Below are 12,918 nucleotides of genomic sequence, written 5' to 3'. Positions count from 1 at the left end.
GTGTAATCAGTCAGGATCTGGAACGTGTGCGTGAGCGGAGTGCATGTATGGAGTTGTAGTCCTTGAAATGGTGGATTTGTAGTCTGTTAACTAGGAGTGTAATGATTTATCGTTGTACGATTTATTGCGATGCAAAAATGTCACAATATGCATCGTGGCGTTGTGACGATTTCATTACGATTCGACGTCCGTTTTCTCTTATTAGTTGAGCTGTTTGCACGTGAGCTCTGTTCCACCTGCTGTCGCACGTGAGTTCAGATTGCAGCAGCAGTAATGTTAGCAGACCAAGATGAGTGGAGCTGAAATCAAAATCAGACGTCTGGCAACATTTCGATTGTACAGTCATTGCTTTAGACTCGTCCGCTTTTTGACACGCATACTGTGACAAACATAGCCTAAGTTTTAGTCTTCACCCACCTTACCTTCTAATGGTGTTGAAAGAGTCACATACTGTATTTATAAGGTACAATTCACCATAAAATATCATTCTGTCCTCATATAATGATGTATTGGCGGCCGCAAAATCACACATGACTTGAGCTGACCGTGAACTGTTACTACAGAGGGCGGACTATGATAGGCGTGCGCGCGTCTGCTTCAGTGAACAGAACCTGCAGGTTGTGACTAACAGGTGATAAAGTAGAAAACAACATTCAGTTTGTGGAACAGAGTGATCATTCAGGAGCCGCACGGGAAGAATGAACAGCGGTGGAAATGAAATCGAAAGTGTGCACATTATTTAAATAATCATATCGCATTTTAGAGTTATGATTATGACAAGCATGAACTCTTTTGAGTCCAGAGGTACACAAAAATGCATGTTAACATGATACACTTGATAGCGCCGACAGAAATAGTAAACCTGCCTAAACTGCTGAAAAGAGCCACGACTGTCCTGTGTAATGAAAAGACGGCCACCCTGTCACTCATCAAGCCCAACATAAAGACAGCCATCCATAAAACCTCTCAAACAGACACACATAAGTTCAGGATTATTTTAAAGAACTGCTGATTAACTGGAAATGTAGAAATTTTTTTTTTGCACGCACAAAAAACGCAAGTGACTAAGCAAAGCCTTAAGCTCTTACTGTTAAATTCAATTGAATTGAATCATTTCAATAATATTTTATAAGAAGTTTTTTAATTGTTTTATTTTCCAGAGACAGTCCTGTTTAATTTATTTTTTTAAAGAAGGTTCAGTTTAACAAGTTGAAACAAAAAGAAATGCATAAAAAACAGTTTACTTGGTAATTACATTTTTTTTTTAATAAAATTTGCATTTCAGTTTGAATTTAAATTTTTATTCCAAATATCGTGATACATATCGAATCGTGAACATTATATCGTGATACACATTGTATCGTGAGCTGAGTGTATCGTTACACCCTTACTGTTAACACTTGTGAGTGTTTTCCAGCGATCTATGGTGTTTTAAAATGCTGGTGATCGTGACACCTATACCATTCTTTCTTCTGGAGAAAGTCTTATTTGTTTTATTTCGGGTAGAATAAAAATTGTTTTTAATTTTTAAAAATCAATTTTAAAGTCAAAATTATTAGCCCCCTTAAGCAATATCTTTTTTTAATTGTCTACAGAACAAACCCTCGTTATACAAAAACTTGCCTAATTAACCTAGTTAAGCCATTAAATGTCACTTTACATTGAATACTAGTATCTTGAAAAATATCTAGTCAAATATTATGTTCTGTCATCATGGCAAAGAGTTATTAACTTGTAGAGACTTGTGGAGCTGCGCATTGATGGATTTTCTTTTTTAGTGTTTGGACTTTCAGCAATGAAAATTAAACCACACTGAACTGAAGTGAACTGAACTTCAGCTCTGAAAACTGGACTGACACGGTTTTAATAGACTAGAACTTCTATGTTAAACTGCTTCATCACAATCTACATTGTAAAAGCGCTCTAGAAATAAACACGGATTGAATTGAATTGAATTAAAACTATTATGTTTACAAATGTGTTAAAAAAAATCTTCATTCCTTTAAACAGAAACAGCGGAAAAGTATTCAGGAGAGCTAATAATTCTGACTCTACGATACGAGGATGAGTAAATGACGGCAGAAGCCTGATGTTTAAAGCCCATGTGTACGTGGAGCTTGTATGAAAAGCCTATTGTTAGGTATATGGACTCTAATAAACATCACCTCAATGAAAGCATCTCTCTCTCCTCCAGACGTGCTGTCATTGATGGAAATCTGGAGAGAGAGAGATGCTCTGTCCTGAAACGCCTCCTCTTTCTCTTTCTCCTCCTCATTGTGTTTCATTACTTAGTCTCTCCAAGTAGCACTAAGTGATTTTTCGAATGCACCGCCACAGGCTCTTTATCCCAATGAACATTTCTTATTTATTTATTTTTTACTCTCTCTCTCTCTCTCTCTCTCTCTTTCCAGTGCTTTAAATGGCAGTGAACTACATCTGCGCTTAAAACATATTCTTTAATCTTCTGTTATTTTACATACAAATTGCATCCTGGGCGATGCATTCATCATTGCGTATAGCCGCCGCCTCTCTAGTGCTAAATGAAAAATGTATCATAAATGAATAATGGATTGCAGCGTAGCATAATTTCTTTGTGGCCTGTTTACAGTAGCGGGCTGCAGTAAAAGTGTGTGTTTTTTTTGTTCTTGGAAAGTTTGGAAAGCATCGACTAGGGCTGCGATCAACAATACAGTTATACAGTTAAAGTCAGAATTATTAGCCCTCATGTTAAATTTTAACTCTTTTATATATTTTTTTCCAATTTCTGTTCAACGGAGAGCAGATTTTTTTTTGTAACACATTTCTAAACCTTATAGTTTTAATAACTCATTTCTATTTACTGATTTATTTTATCTTTGCCATGATGACAGTTAATAATATTTGACTACATATTTTTCAAGATACTAGTATTCAGCTTAAAGTGATATTTAAAGGCTTTACTAATGGCCCGTTTCCACCGAGTGGTATGGTACGGTACGATATGGGTCGGCACGGGTCACCTTTGTCAGGCTTGCATTTCCACTGCTAAAAGGGTACTAATGGTTCCCTTCTGGTGGGCGTGGTGTATAACAGAAAGTTGCAGTCGGCGTCATTCCCATTTTAGGAAATTCAAAGTGAAGCTATAGACCCCCCCCATTCTATTTTTTTAGTAGAATATGCAAGTAGAAACTCAGACCATGTAAAAATGTATTTTTATCAGTAGGCTTTCTATATAAATCTGTCACCAATTTACTCCCATCTTTTATTATCAGCAAGTCTTTTTAGAATTTTTTTAGAAAAAATGTGATCTATATGATTAAATGTCCTTGTGGTTTAGCCTATATAGGTAAAACAAGACGGTGTTTAAAAACACGAATTGCTGAACACAGAAGTAATATACGATTAAACGATCAATGAAATCCTATCGCCGTTCATTTTAATGCATTGAAACATAACCTTGCGACTTTGCGATATATTGGCATTGAACAAGTGAAGGTGCCGAGAAGGGGTGGCGATGTTGACAGACTATTATTACAGAGGGAAGCGTTTTACATTTACACACTAAGCACTTTATCCCTGAGAGGTTTGAATTTAGATTTTGATTTTAAATCCTTTTTGTAAGTGTATTTGCATTCTATATTGTTGTATACTTTTCCCAGAGATGGGTTGCGGCTGGAAGGGCATCCGCTGCGTAGAGACTTGCTGGATTAGTTGACGGTTCATTCTGTTGTGGCGACCCCGGATTGGTAAAAGGGACTAAGCTGACAAGAAAATGAATGAATGAATTGTTGTATACTAAATATGTACATAATGTTTTTTGCCCCTAGGTCTACTGGCCTTGTGTTTGATTGATGTGATTTTGTGCAGGTGTGATGCGCTATATCTATTTAGCCTATAGAATACTGTCTCCGAGGAATTCTATAGTGAGAATTTGTATTTGTATTTTAAATGTCTGTTTGTAATGGTATGCATGTTTTTCACATTGTTTAGATGTATATTATTGTATGCAAATGTTCCTGTTTACCGGCTTTTTAGCTGATTGTGATAATTGACTGCAGGTGCTGTGTAGAGCTGTTTGACTATTTCTGGAGGACTTCCATTTGCAACGCTTTACCTGATGAAGACCATGTCGGTCGAAACGTAGTGCTTTTGTAATTTTGACAAATAAAATTTTTTTGAGCGCTAAAGTGGCAGTGTGCCGATTTACTTTGAATCTTTTGCTACATATGTTTGTTTTTTTGATCGTGCACCTGCCTTCAAGATTTTTCTAGATGTGCGCACATTTCTGTTTTTTGCAATATGCAAGTAGTACACAAAATAGGATCACATACCAAGAGAACAAAACAACAAAAACATGAAAACACAATGTGCTCTATTTTGACGGTCCAAGCACCAAAAACCCAGGGCGCAAACGTGTCAGAGCGCATTTTTGCTAATTTAAGGACGGGAAAATCCGATTTGCGTCATGGCGCATGGTCTAAAAGGGTTGAGTTTATTTTTGTAATGAGTTATAGGTGTGTTTTGAGAATAAACCAATCACAGTCTCATCTCCCATTCCCTTTAAGAGCCAGCTGCGTCACACCAAGAGCGCATTTGGTATTTACAGGACGCAAAGTAAGTCTAAGTGGAAAATCTGAGCATTTCACTAGCAAACAGTTAACCGTTTTTTTTTTTAACAGAAAACAGTTAAACAGAGCATCTACTGCGCAAGTATGAGAGATAATCAATCTACTTTCACTTTCGCTCTCGTGGATAGGGAAACCTTTACGCACAGACATTAATTAGTCTATAAATAATTAATTGCGTTTGTTAAGCCCAAATATTTGTTTCAAAACTATTTCTAAATTCAGTTCTAATTTCCAGCAAACGAATAAATGAACAAAAATAACAAAATGTGCTCAAAAACCTGTTTTAAACACAGTTTTTACATTTTATTAAACCCATTTTAAGGTCAATATTATTAGCCCCCTGTTATTCAATTGTCTACAGAATAACACTGTTATCCAATGATTTGCCTACTTACCCTAACCTGCCTAATTACCCTATTAAGCCTTTAAATGTCACTTTAAGCTGTATAGAAGTGTCTTGAAAAATATCTAGTCGAATATTATGTAGTAATCATTGCAAAGATCAAATAAATGAGTTATTAGAAATGAGTTATTCAAACTTGTGTTTAGAAATGTGTAAAAAAAAAAAATTTGTTACACAGAAATTGGCCAAAAATATTCAAATATAACAGGAGGGCTAATGATTCTGTCTTCAACAGTATATATGACGATCTGCATGCTTAATAGATTTGCATAAAGGGAGAAACGCACGCGGCCGAAGGAGACGTTTTGAGACTCCCGAGACGTTTCAGATCAATTAACTTGCGGTATCTGAGGAAAGGCTCAGATAACGCAGCTAAAAGCCTCCAGATTTAGTTTGAACTTTGGAGCTGTTTTTAGCATCTGTCCCCTCGCTAGCGCTCGCTGTGGTGCTGTCACTTCTGATGTATTAGAAGAGGGACAAATCCCTCATGTAGATCCGGGTGGCCTGGATCACAGAGAATGGGAAGGCCGCGTTCGCTTTACATTGTGCTGTAAGAGAGGCTGATGACGGGACGTTTCACTGCAGATAATAACTAATCGAGGCTGTCCATGCTGGACGAATAAACATACAGTAGAGGAATATTTGTGTTTAGATGCTGGAGGAGAAAATGAGTGGACTGTATATCTTTACTATGGTATTAGTTACTAGTTAATGAAAATTATTACTGACAATAATAAAGCTATGGTAACTAATAACCTTAACTTTTCTGAATTTGATTGTGGTGCAATAATGTGCACCTTTTGTGAAGCTAACTTGGAACAATAGTGATTATGGAAAGCGCTATACTTATAAACTTGAATTTAATGTTTGTTTATTTTTTGTTATACAGAACGTGTTATCATTTTGAAACTGATGTAGATTTGGACAGTTTAGTTTTGTACAAAATGTAATGTTGTTGTTGATGTGATTGGAGCGCCTCTTAAAGCAATCTTTATTGATTATTTTTGTAATTTGTGTTTATAACTATACTTATAATAATTTAAAATTGATGAATTTAAAAAAATTATAAAAAATGTTCAGTCCAATATATTTAATTTAAAATATGTATTATTATTATTATTATTATTATTATTATTATTATTATTATTATATTTTTTTAATCTTTATAAAAAATTTTTGCATTTATTTAGTTATTTTTTTTACAATTAAAAAAAGTTTCATAAATGTATTTTATCTATGATCATTGTTTTTAAATTATTATATACATTTTAATTTATCTTTGCCATTTATATTTTTCAATCTTGGTTTAATAATTCAATTAATAATATTAGATATTAATGATTAATAATAGTAAACAATATTGCATCATAATTTCTTTGTTAATTTTTTCAAGATGTGTTTATTATTATTATTATTATTATTATTATTATTAATAATAATAATAATAATAATAATAATAATGATCATAATATTAATAATAATAACAACAACAACAACAACAACAACAATAATAATAATAACAATTATGTATCAAATAATAAATGTTTTGGCATTTATTTTAGCACTTAGATTATTAGATATTTTATGTGTCTGTATCATTTTAAATTTTTCAATCTTGATTTAATCTTAATATTTAATGATAATATTTATATTTTATGCTATATATTTGCTATTAAAATGGCTGGTATTATTATTATTATTGTTGTTGTTGTTAATAACATTTAATACATTTTAATGAATTAATATTTTTGGTTAATTTAAATTTTAATTACAAATATAATTTGTTATTTATTATTATTGATGATAATAATAATAACAAAAATAATAATTTTATTATTATTATTATTATTAATAATAATAATACATTATTATTATTTATTATTATTATTATTAATAATAATAATAACAATCATGATATATATGTATGTATTTATGTATGTATGAAAATATAACATCACTAATTATTTAATCTATGGTTGTTATTTTGGCATTAATTTGAGCTCTTATATATTTTATGTATCTGTATCATTTTTAATCTTTCAATCTTGATTTAATCTTAATATTCAATGATAATATTTATATTATATTTATTTATATTAGTTTTAATAATAATTAATAATATTAAGTTATCATTTTTGTTAATATTTTAAGATATATTTATTATTATTACTATTAATATTAATAATGATAATCCTTGTAATATTGTAATAATAATAATGATAACTTTTTTAACTTAATTTTTTTTGCAAAAATGTGTTGCATGAAAACAACAATTAATTTTACATGGCCAGAAACATCCCAAATACCTGAAAATAAATTTAGCCCTAGTTCCTGCATGGTGGATCCTCCATCTGTGTGTGTAAGTGCTGTAATGATACACTCCTGCATCTGGAGAATTGAGCACGAGAGGCTGCGTTCACACATCACGTATCTCTTCTCTCTGGGCTTCTTCTCCTCCACATGCGTGCACTAAACGAAACGCTCCACGCTTCCCCCAAAACACTGCTCGTTTCCGCATCTTTCCTATAAGCCCAGGAGAGGAGCACATGCATGGCTGGCCGGAGCGCGTGTTTGGTGTGTGTTTTTCCTCTGAGACGCATCTGTACAGATGGGTCTGCTGGACCGCAGCGGCTCATGTCATCATACACACCTCTGAACGCACAGATGACTGAAACACATGGATAAATGCAGGCTCTGCTGGGAGAGAAAAAAAACACTGAAACACTCATTCGCTTTGATGAGCGGGAATCAGCGCTAATGCTCAATGCAATTAGCTGTAGCTTACTGTATTAATGATCACGCTTTAAGTTAATGGCAGCAGACAGGGATGATTTGAAGTCATGTGTCTGGTGCTAAAGGTCAGATGGAAATGATTGCTGGATTGGGATGAGAGGATGACCAGTGTGGATACTATACTGTTATTTGAATGAAGTTTGTTTAAGTTGGACTGAATGAGATTGTTTTTGTGCACAGTATACGGTCATTATAAGTATCAAAGGTATGCTTATTTATCTGCACACTACTGATTATTAATAGCAACCTGCACATATATTCATATATTGTAACATATACACTTGTAATCATGTTTATCTATCTGCACACTACTGATTATTAATAGCAACCTGCACATATATTCATATATTGTAACATATACACTTGTAATCATGTTTATCTATCTGCACACTACTGATTATTAATAGCAACCTGCACATATATTCAGGCCCGGATTGGCTAATCGGGAGGACCGGGAGAATTCCCGGTGGGCCGGTCCGTTTTTTGGCCGCGAGGGCCAGTGTCCCTAGCTGCAGAATCTGTTGCTCTCAGCAGTCACACTTTTCAAATTTATTTATTTACTTGACCACAGCCTTTTTATTCATTATTTTACCGCAACTTTTCTCTTTTCATCTATTTTAATGATTATAAAACTCAGTTGTGTCTCCTTTCTGAATGCAGCTATTGTGGTCCAGCGGTTAGCACGTTAGAATAAGATGCTGCAGACCCGGGTTCGATCCTCGATAGAGTAACTTATTGTTTTCATTTTTATTGTTAAGACATATAATACTGTTAGGGTTGTTGAACATTTGAAGTTCTAAAGCAGCTGTTTTCTCAAAAAAAAGACGGGATAGTGTCATTAGAAACTGATTTGGAAATGACCTTATTTTAATATAGTCAGTCGTGAACTGAGGTGGGCCGGTCTGAGGCTTGAAACTCCAGGGCTGAAAAGGTGTCCCACTCCGGCCCTGCATATATTCATATATTGTAAATCTGTTCATAGCTTATGCAACCTTTATATAATGTTCATAGTACATCCATCTGTAAATATCACCATAGTTTTTCTATAACTGCACTTTATAACTTATTCCTGTATCCTGCACTTGCTGCTATTGCACTGCTGGTTAGACCTAAACTGCATTTCGTTGCATTGTACTTGTACACGTGTAATGACAATAAAGTTGAATCTAATCCAGTGGTGTAACGGATCACATATCTCATGGGTCAGATCACACTACGGTTTCTGAGTCACGGATTTTATCATTTTTCGGATCAGCAAAAAAGCGAGTAGACAAATCGTCACCTTGGACTTATAAGGTTCTATCTGCGTTCTGAACGCCTTTGAGATTTTGAGCTTCAAAGTTTTTACGTTCCATAGCTAACAGTATGTGTGTATAATTTGTTTTTTAAATTAAAAGTTTAAAAATGTTAATAACTTATAAAAAAAAACACCTCATAATGTAAATAAATTGTCAATTAATAAGAAAATGTCAATAAATCAATTTTGACAAAAATGTCAGATGGACATTTTAATTCTAATTCTAGAAAAAAAGCTTCTAATTCTAATTCTTTTAATTCTAAAGGCTCGTAAACACCGGGACTGTCACGGTTGGCAAGGAGGACCCAAACGCAGAATAGACAGGAGAACACAAGGTTTATTTACAGAAGGTAAACAAGGCAACGCAGAAGGACAGTCCACACAATAGTGAAGGGTGATGGCAAGAGAACAGGCATGATACAGAGGGGAGTGTCTTATGGGGAGTGAAACAGGCTGGTCGGGAAATGGGGAAATTCCAAACTTCAGGCCAAGCAGGCAATGAGTAGCTAGCTGAACCTCCGGTTTGGGACAGGGGTGGCAAACAGATGGGACATCAAATCAAGGGGATCCACAACCAACGTAGACTCAGGAGGCAAGTGACAAACAACACATCAGGACTAGACAGCTGGGGAGACAAAAAATTAAAAAGAGCAGGCAAAAAACTAGAACAAAAATAAATATTTAGGGGGGGGGGGGATAGAGCTCGAGAAATAAAATGAAACAAATAAGGAACTAAATAAAACTACTAAAAACTAAAACAAAAGGGCGAACGAAATAAGCTATAGCTAGAAATAAAATAGAAAGCAAATCGCAACAACAGGAACTAAAAAATAAAGAACTAACAAAAAAAACTAGGTCCAGACTGGGACGGAGGATTACAAAAATGGCAAAATGAAAACTCAAAATTAGTCTTAAACTAAAAACAAAATGAAAAATGAAAATGACAGCCACCTTGCTGAAAGAAGAAAAATAAATAAACAGAATCTAAAGGATAAATGAATTCGAGATAAAGATCAAAAAGACTAGTACTAGACTAGGACTAGACAAAAGATACAAAACTAGACTATATCAAAAACCTCTATCACGCACTAAACAAGATCAGCGACAAGAACACAAAAGATAGTATGACGAACCGGCAAAGACTAGTGGAAAATGAACTCAATATGAAGGGAGTAGAGAGCACGAGGAACAGGTGAACATAATTATACAAACAAGGACTAAACAAGGGGGCGAGGCATAGGAAAACAAGGAGGCAGGACAAGGGGAGCACATGGCCAACACAACAAAAGAGACAACCATGTGTTCATACACAAAACAAACAAAGAGACATTAAACACAGACAGGACTGACAGGGCTGTAAGGGGTGAATCCTGACAGGGACGCTTTCATTTGCGTTTATCGTCAGCGTTTTACGAGACGTTTTTCCATATTCAAACCCAATTGATTTTCACTGTTGTCAAGCAGAAGAGTATGCAAAATCATTCCTCGACGTTAGATGGCGCTACACAAATTTAAGCTTCTGACACCCGCTTATAACACAGAGGAAGAGAGGAAGTTCACATGCTTGTTGATAAAGTTACTGGTGACTCGAACAAGCATGGATGGTTCAAGCAGCATTTCCAGCTCTAGCAAGAAATTATTGTTGTTCACCAGAGCAATAAGCATCTTCTTCAATGTGCGCTCGCATTGGCAGTTTTGCGCTTGAGCGCCTCCAAGTGCTGTTTATTGTAACTTCAGCAGCTCCGTGCACATGAACAAAAGTGCCAGTCTGATTGGTGGAAAAGGTTTTGACGCGGCCCGTCAAAACCAAAAAACGAGCATGAGGCATTTAAAAAAAAAAAAGTTTTGCGTGTTGGTGTGCACGATCACATTGATGCCCTTTATTTAGTCACAAGGCGTTAATTGTCGACGGAAAACGCAAGCAAAATACGCCTCGGTGTGCACGGGCCTTTGGGTGATGAAATGTTTTGGTCCATTTATACAAAAATATAACTTTAAAAACCTTTGGTTTAACAAACAGAACTTAGAACTAGGGATGCTTAAAATAACCGATTAACTGTTAACCGAAAGGGTTTGTTTGTAACCCATTAATGGTATCAGTTAAACAATTAAACTATATTGTTTTATATATTTTTAAAGTTTAACTGTATAAGGGACCGATTACAGCGAACACACTTTTTTGCGTTGAGACGGGCATCTGTTAAATGGTTTACTAGCGCTTATGCTATGCTATGTGTGCTGGAAAAAGTGTGTTACATCAGTTGCGTCTTTTTGTAGTTTTTTAAATGATTTTTAAAATGATTAAAATTTCATTATGATTTTTTTTTTAAAATAAACTTTCCATGTATAACGCAATAGAGTTCAATGTGCATCTAAATTAATTTCATCCATTCACAACATTTAGTTGTAGGATTTAATTCAGCTTACTTTTTGTAGCTCCACAATATAATAAGGGTGTCACGATCCTCCAAATCCTCGATTCGATTACATTTTCGATTCTAAAGGCACGATTCGATTCGATTTTCGATTATGAATAATTAATTAATTAATGACTAATTAATTATTTGTAGCCTACCGTTTAAACTACCTGACCTGCGTGGTCTTTGTTTTACCCATAAACAAATCATACAGTAAATGAATAAAGGCAAGTTACACACATAATTACCACCTGTCAATCACTTTTTCTGCGGGACTCGTGAATAGGCAGTGATCTGTGTCGTTATAATGGCATCGGTAAAAAAGACGCACAACCAACAGGAACCAGCCAACAGTATCTGAGGTGTTCGCTAAAATGACTAAGTACAAGTGAGTGAAAGATTAAAGCAGTCCTCTGACTGCCTGGACCTGCTGTCTCGAGCGCAAGGCTGTATGTGCGTCTGTGTCTGTGTGGTCACGTGATGGGCATTTTCAGAGGCAGAGAGGAAGGAGGGCTGCTCAGAAATGCTACACGCCACTGTGGATGTCAAATCGTTGTCGTTCTAAAATGCCATTTAAAAACAAAGACAGTGTAAACAGGGCCTGAGTGTGTACTTTTCGCGAGCGGATTTGCAACGGGGGCGGGCGGAGAATCGCGATGCCGGTGTTGTCTATCGGACGAACCGTACGTAATACGTACATAGCAGAGCTTGCGAAACTGTGTTTTTTTTTTGTCGACAACACGAACATTATCAACATAACTCACTGGAAATCCAAAATGCTTACACACCGGCGACGACTTCATTGAAAGAGGAGAGGGTTTAAGTTCTGTCGACGGGTCTCCTGCTTTTGCAGTTTAACAAGCACTTCAACAAGTGTGTTTTTTTCCCGCTTGGCAAGCCAAGCTGACGTGACATAGGGGCGTGGCAGCATTGACGATTCTATTTTTTGATTCGATAATCGAAATTGAGCATAAATTTCGATCGATTTCGATTAAAAATCGAAATCGTGACACCCCTACAATATAACAAACAAAAAATGACAATAAATTAGAAAAGACAATCTCTATTAAAGGCAATCCCCTAACTCAGATGGCACGGCAGGCCAAATCAAAGGTTATCATATGCCAACACACACACATGGGCCCTAGTTTAGGCATTTCTCTTCTGTAAACTGTTTCCAAAGAGATTGTGTTGGAAATTTTTTAGAGCAAAACCCGTTGAGAATCACTCCTGTAGTCATATCTGCATATAATACTTGCCTTAGGATGCATTTGTAGTTCTTGTCATCTTTCTGGTGTTATGAGCATACTCAGTCACGGGATTCTTCACATGTACACACACACTGTGGCTCATCGGTAATTGACCAATCAAAACAGCTGGAGATTGGTGTTGGATATGCTG

At 35.4% G+C, this 12,918-nt stretch overlaps 2 protein-coding genes across 3 annotated transcripts in view; one reads left to right on the top strand and one right to left on the bottom strand.

Moving 5' to 3' along the window:
- Window positions 1–12,918, top strand: part of cux2b (cut-like homeobox 2b) — a 339,662-nt gene that overhangs the window by 88,081 nt on the left and 238,663 nt on the right. The gene's annotated exons all lie outside the window — the stretch shown is intronic.
- Window positions 10,944–12,918, bottom strand: part of gcn1 (GCN1 activator of EIF2AK4) — a 779,792-nt gene continuing 777,817 nt past the window's right edge. Inside the window, exon 58 of the transcript XR_012384057.1 lies at window positions 10,944–11,102. The gene's annotated coding sequence lies outside the window, so the exon portion shown is untranslated. The remainder of the gene's footprint in view (window positions 11,103–12,918) is intronic.

The sequence above is a fragment of the Danio rerio genome, chromosome 8 (genome assembly GCF_049306965.1).
Source record: "Danio rerio strain Tuebingen ecotype United States chromosome 8, GRCz12tu, whole genome shotgun sequence".
Lineage (NCBI taxonomy): Eukaryota > Metazoa > Chordata > Actinopteri > Cypriniformes > Danionidae > Danio > Danio rerio.
Note: the sequence above shows the minus strand (reverse complement) of the source record. Positions and strands in the feature narration are given on the sequence as shown.